Genomic DNA, 7,511 nt, shown 5'->3' with positions numbered 1-7,511 from the left:
AAAAAAAAATTCATATTAAAGAAAGAGAGGGGTTGCTTAGAGTTTGGATTGTCATTTATTTAAAATGAAAAAAATATATTTACTATATATACACACATAAACATTATTTATATTATATAAATATATTTATAAAATGTAATATAATCAATATATCACTATAATACATAAAAATATTTTATACAATAAACATATATATTTATTATACATCTTCAATATGTCAAGTATTTCCTATGTGCTAAATATTTTAATCCTCAAAATCACCTTACAAAGTAAGTTTTAAGATCCCTTTTGTTCAAATAAAGGTCAGTTATTTCAAAGACATACAGGATTCTACCCACTTTCATCGGCTTCTAAGAGGAAAATAAGTGTTTGGTGTAGATTATCTGCTTTTAAAATTTTAGAGCCCTGCTTTCTGAGGCACGATAGCTTTTTTCTACTTTAAAAGCTGTATTTTAGTTTTTGTCATTTTAACCATTTGCAAAGTCTTTTTCTTTTCTCTTGGAATTGCATCTCCTAGTCATTCTCAGCTGTAAACTTAATAAGGAGATTTCAGGACACAAGGGTCAGGGGTATCTTGGGGTCCCCGGGTGACTGTAAAAGATGTCAGCAACTTGTTAATAGAAAGAGAATATTAGCATCCTCTTCCAGAGTCATGACAAAGCTGCTTAGGAAGCACAACTCAAATTATTTATTGGAATAGCCACAATATCCCAAATAACTTACACTTCCATAATTGATGGAAATCAATTTTACATTTATTTCTCCTAGGGTCCAGATGCAATCTGAACCAGAAATAACTATTTAAAAAATGTTCCATTCTTTTCTAGCTTTAGTTAAAGTTATGATTACTTTGTAAAAAGGCTTAAACAAAGTTAATAAACCTTTGTCAGACACACTCTGGAATTAACTTAACATGATGTAGCTAAACTGATTGAGTTAAAATTGATTGTTGCCTCTGAATATAAGATCAGTGTTTAGCCAATGTGCAAGATTTTTTAATAGTGTAGCCTGGTATTCTTCACTGACATTCTCACATATATGACTCACCCACTAAGTAGTATGAGAAGAATGAAATATAACAGTGGTTACGCTGAAATCATTCCAGCTAAAAATATTTTAATGAATCTTTTGTGTCACCTAACCTCAAAGGTTTCAGAATTTTAGTTGGGGCTATTTGCTCCAAAAGACTAAAAAAGCATTGCTATTATTTCTTACGACCCTTTTCCACATTTTCAAAGTAAAAGAACTTAGTGGACATTGGACTTATTTCAGATTCAGTGTCCGTTTTAGAGGTGAGACAATTTAAGAATCACTCCTGATTGGCTTCTCTCTGACAGAATGAAATCAATGCTAAATGACCAGCTTACACCAAGCTGGCAGCCTCAATCTAGTGGGCCGCGATGGGGACAGCATGAGTTCTTTCAGACCGTCCTTGCCAGCTGTGAGGAAGCGTACTTCCTGTGGTTCACTGTTATTCCTGAAGTCTTTGAAGAGTGTAAACGTAGGACCACTATGAATTGAAGCCTTCTATTTGAGCAGATATCCTGGCAACTCGTCTTTACTAAATCTGGGTCAGATTTCTTCTACCTTTCAAAAGGGGCAAATTAACCAAAGATATTTTATTCTATTCATACCATATTGTTAATACTTAGAGTGGTTTGGATTCTCAATACTAGTTATATTTAAGCATCCTTCTCCATATGACTATAGAGTTATTTTTATCATACAAGATAAAATGTGTTGGGACTATTCACCCCATCTCATCTCAGCATCTACTTACTTGAAATTCCAAAAATATCTCTGCCATGACTCATGCCTAACAGAGGTATAGAACAAGAAAATAAAAAGGAGGAAGCAGAGCTGCTACACTGATAAATGTCCACACTTTATAGCTTCTTTTGCCTAGTAAAGTATTGACATATGCTTTAATGTATGTATGCTATTCCTGGACTGTACATATTATAATTTTTTTTACCCATTAGCAGGAGAAAAGAGTCATATTGGGTTTTAGAAATCAGGTAATTCCAATTATACATTTTTTTGGACCATCCCAGATATGTCTATAAACAGTTGTATACAGTTTTAAAAGGCACACCATTGCTCATCTTTCAGCATGCAAATAGAGAAAATTAGGAAATAAATGTAAGAAAATTTGATTTAAGAACACTTGGGAAAAAATCCTTTGGAATACACATAATTGATTCTGGTAATTTTCATCATCAAGTTATGTTTTAGTGATACATTTAACATTTGAAACAGGTAATTTATTTTTATGGAAAATAATACTGAACTGAAATTCTTATATCTACATCCTTGGCTTAAAAATAGTAAAATAATACTATAGTTACCTATGAAGCTACTTCATTACTTGCTCCTTTGGAAAGTCCATATTATAATTATTGTAACAAGGTCATAGCTAAAGATTAGACTGTAGCAAAATTATTTTATCAGGTTGATGCAAGAGTAATTATGATTTTGCCATTACTTTCAATGGCAATAACTGCAATTACTTGTGTACGAACTAATAAAAGACAGTTCATTGTTGAGTTTTCATTTTGAAAATCATTGTAATCATCACACTCTTGTAATTCCACCTATGGATGGCTTGATGGTAATTAGCGGAATTTGAATTGCCTTTGTATTTTTTTTTCCATCAGGAAACTGACTAAAGTAGTTAATTTAAAGTGCTTTCATCTAATTATAGTCAAAGAGACTAGAAGGAGATAGGAAGATAAATAACACCAGCGTTACCAGTCTTCTACCAAATAAAGGTCCACTTCCAGCTAACACATTTAATGACAAAGTCATGACTGATGATGCTATTTCACTATTTGAGTCATGATAAATGATGCTCTTTTTAAAGAAACAATTCAGAAAAAAATGTGGTCATTTTGTACAGTAAAATGTTTTCAGGGGTCTTTACACTGCAATTTCATCACAGTGCATTAGACCACTTTGGGAGGCCAAGGCGGGTGGGTTACCTGAGCTCAGGAGTTTGAGACCAGTCAGGCCAACATGGTGAAACCCCGTCTCTATTAAAAATACAAAAAAGTAGCTAGAAGTGCTGGCGGGTGCCTGTAATCCCAGCTACTCGGGAGGCTGAGGCATGAAAATTGCTAGAACCCGGGAGGCAGAGGTTGCAGTGAGCTGAAATTGCATCATTGCACTCCAGCCTGGGCAATAACAGTGAAACTCTGTCTCAAAAACAAACAAACAAGCAAACAAAAAACCAAAGTGCATTAGACATCATTCTTATTCTTTAACATGATATAAATGATGAATTGATGGGTGCTGACGAGTTGATGGGTGCAGCACACCAACATGGCATAAGTTTACATATGTAACAAACCTGCACGTTATGCACATGTACCCTAGAACTTAAAATATAATAATAAAAAAAAAACGATTGTGTAAAAATTCCTAATAAAATAATTATCATTAATTATATATAGCACTTATATTTTATATCTGCGTATCAATATCTATATCTTTAATATATACATTTATATATGGCATGATATGCATTTTAAAATTAATAGAGACTCCAAAATGTAAGAGAAACAGCTGTCTTAATTTCCTATGGATATCATATCAAATTATTACAAACTTAGAGGCTTACAATAGCAAGAATGCATTCTCTTAGTTCTGGAGGACCAAACCCTGAAATCAAGGCGTTGTAAGGGTTGCTTTATTCTAGAGAATGCTTGGGCGTATCTGTTCCATGCCTCGCTCTTAGTTTTTGGTGACTGTCAACAATTTCTGGTATTTCTTGGCTTGTGCATGCATCATTCTAATTATTGCCTTTGTCTTCCCATGGGCTTCCTCTTTGTATATTTCTGTGTCTTCTTTTCTGTCTCATATTAGGATACTTTTCACTGAATTTAGGGCCTACCAAAAGTTCAAGATGATTTCCTCTAGAGATCCTTAACTTAATGACATCTACAAAGATCTTATCTCCAGATAAGCTCACATTTACAAGCACCGGGGTTTGGGACTTGAATATATCACTTTGAAGCATCTATTCAACACACTACAATAGTGCACAAGAGGACAAAATCATTCTTTATAACAAAAACAGCAAATTATCAGGATGGACTCACAATGCTGAATATTCATGTGTAAATTCTATTTGCCTGCAGAACTGCCTGCATTGTTTTAGAGCAATACCAAAGCACATTGCACTTTTTTCCCTTTGTAATCCTGAATTCATTTCCAGAATTCTATAGCGTTTGTGTTAGTCCATGCATTGTTGTAAAAAAAAAAAAAAATACCTGAAGCTGGGTAATTTATAAAGAGAATAGGTTTATTTGGCTCATGGTTCTGCAGGCTATGTAAGCATTGCACCAGCATCTGTCCAGCTTCTGGTGAGGATCCAAGAAGCTCACAATCATGGTAGAAGGCAAAGATGGAGCCAGTACATCACATAGTGAGAGAGGTAGCAAGAGAGAGATGAAGAGGAGATTCAGACTTTTCAAACAATCAAGTATCTTGTGTACTAATAATGAGAACTCACACATCACCAAGGGAATGGCGCTAAACCATTTATGAGGGATCCGCCCACATGACAAAACAATTCCCACTAGGCACCACCTCCGACATTGGGGATGACTTTTCAACATGAAATTTGGAAGAAACAGAACAACTGAACAATATCATGGTCGCTTTTGTCCTTGGACGATGCTATAATACGAAGTCATGTATCCCTGGAACTATGCTAAACTAAATAACCCGATAAATAATCTTTTTAAGACAATCCTGTTTAAGAACATAAAGGAATATTAACTTGTCCAAGGTTGGACAATTACTAGCAATGGAACCAAGATTTAAATGAATATCTAATTGGAGTCTGAGAGTAATCACTATGCTGTACTAGGAACACTTTGTGTTTACATTTCAGTGACATAAATATTGTTTTGACTACATTTTATGGCCCAGGAGATCACAAAATACATCAAGTACATTTTGCCAATAATTCTTTCTGCCCTAAGGGGGAAAAAGAAACATTAGGCATAATTAAAACCGTCAAATAAATTTTTATTTTCATATATATGATCTGTCTAAAGAACCTTTTCAGCTCCCTGAAACCATTATGGATGGTGGTGGTAATACAATATGTAGGAGAAATTTATTAGGAATGTGTGAAGGAACCGATGTGGCTATGCCTCCAAAAATGGTAAAATTAGGGAAAAAAACAAACATAAAAGAGATAATTTGGGGTTTTGATTTGATCTCCACTACCGTAAGTTCCTGGGGACCTTTGAAATTCACTGAACTCCAGCAGAGTTCATTGCTCTGCATTCAACTACTAGTGGCTAGCTTGCTGGAGGAGAATGGGAGAAAACAACATAATAAGTGATCTTTGCATCTAAATTACATGATTCTGATTTTTTTTGACTTACCAGCTAGCCTGAAAACTATTAATTAAAAAATATATAATGTAATATATTATTCACTATTAGAATGTTGTTCCAGATACTGTTCACTGCATTTCTTTGCATCTCATTGAGAAGGAAGCAAGATAAGAAAATTTCTTATTCTCATCGTGCCATTGTCCCATTACTAAAAATACTTTGAGATCTATTGAATAATAAGTATATTTTTATATTATTTTTTCTTCCTCTCCTATGACTTTAACTTCAAAATTGTAAGTTTTTCATTAATATTATCTCAGGCATCATCATTTTTAAACTGTTCATGCCTGTTTATGCTGTTCACACCAATTTGTTCACACACACACATTTTTTTCTTTTCTTTTTCTTTCTTTTTTTTTTTTTTTTTTTTTTTTTTTTTTTTTTTTTTTGCCTTAGTTTCAGTATCAGGCTTAGACCCAGGAAAGAGAAACAGGTATCTTGGATCCTGCAGTTCAAAATGCCCCACTCTGACAATTCCCCTACTTAGAGGGGGTAATCCACAGACCTAAGTGGATATGAACACTCACAGCTTGCATTCCCCTTTAAATTTACGTTCCACGTACCTGAAACGATGAGATTTTCTTACCAAATGATCTTAAGTTAATTTCCAGGTTACATGCATATTTTTTCTCTGGTCTACTAAGAGGGGTTAATCCACAGAGCTAAGGGAATATGAACACGCACAGCTTGCATTCCCCTTTTAATTTACGTTCCACATACTTAGAACGATGAGATTTTCCGAATGATCTCAAGTTCATTTCCAGGGCACATGCTGACTTTTTCCCTGGCCTATCATATGCAGTGTGGATTATGCTCCAATGTGTGTGCATCCTTAGACTCAATAGACTGGCCAGAGAATCATTGCTGCAGAAGATTGGATGGAGAGTGAACATAATGTTTACGTTTTTCACAGATGTTTGTATGAAGCCCTTGCTGGTACAGGATAGTGCGAGGAGTGGGAGTAGGAGAACAAGGGTTAGCAAGGAATCTGGTGCCTAACTCTTTTTGTGCTGCCATACTTGAGAGTGGAATGTTGAGTAGTCTAAATGTGCTAATTGAATATTTTCTTTGGTTCATAACTTTTAAATATTAGGGTATATGTAATATAGGCATTAATTTGTTCTTCTGGCTTAGTCTCCACAAATGCTAGAGAAGGGTTTGCTTATTATTGTGTGCATATTTTTATAAACTTTATTATTCTTCCATATAATAAATAATAACTAAGACAGAAAATTTTCTCTGAGGCTGTTCTTAGACATAAAACCTTGCAATGGATTGTTTACCTTATGACAGTTCCCAAATAAATTCTACTTTGCAATCACTCATTTCCCAGTAAGTATTTGATCTCATATCTTCAAGAAGAGAAATTGTTATAAATCGATTTATATGTCTCGTCTCTATCTAATAATCTATTTACTTACCATTGTTGTATCATCAAATGATCAATTAATTTATAAACTTATCTAAGACAACAAAATATCTGCTTTGTGTGAGATTTATATAAATTGATAATATAACTTTAAGATTTTCTTTAATAAAAGTTTGAATCTCACCTGTATATTTTTTACATAATAAGTTGAGAAACCAACATATAGAACTAGTAAAACTTGATGGCAAATTTTGAAACACCTCTCACTCTCAGTGGCAAACGCTGAATTTAGTAGTTAAATGGCCTCTTTCTGTCACCAAAAGATTACACTTTGAGAGTGGGTTTCTTGCAGTTTTAATATTGTGACCAATGGAAATTTCCTGCTACAAGGGTCACTGTTTTGTCTCTTTCCGAATGGGTTTTTCTACTTTGTAGAAAAGGCATTTTCAGAGTCATTGTTTATTTTTAACCTGGAAATATGGTTTTAAACATGGAAGGTTGCTAATTCCAATGCGTCGTTTCTTCAGGTGTTATAACTGAATGGTTACTCTAAACCAGAATAGTTTAACAAAATGCTCATAGCATGTTTCCAAATTGATATTCAAAATATATCTTGCTAAGGAGGGGTTTTCTTGAATATGTTTGCTTTTGCGTGACATCACAAATTCTAACAGAAACTGGGAGTTTTAAAACTATACATTATCTAGAAAAGAATCCTATATTACTGAAAG

Source organism: Rhinopithecus bieti, unplaced genomic scaffold, assembly GCF_001698545.2.
Source record: "Rhinopithecus bieti isolate Rb0 unplaced genomic scaffold, ASM169854v2 scaffold_13225, whole genome shotgun sequence".
In the NCBI taxonomy this organism is placed as follows: domain Eukaryota; kingdom Metazoa; phylum Chordata; class Mammalia; order Primates; family Cercopithecidae; genus Rhinopithecus; species Rhinopithecus bieti.
Note: the sequence above shows the minus strand (reverse complement) of the source record.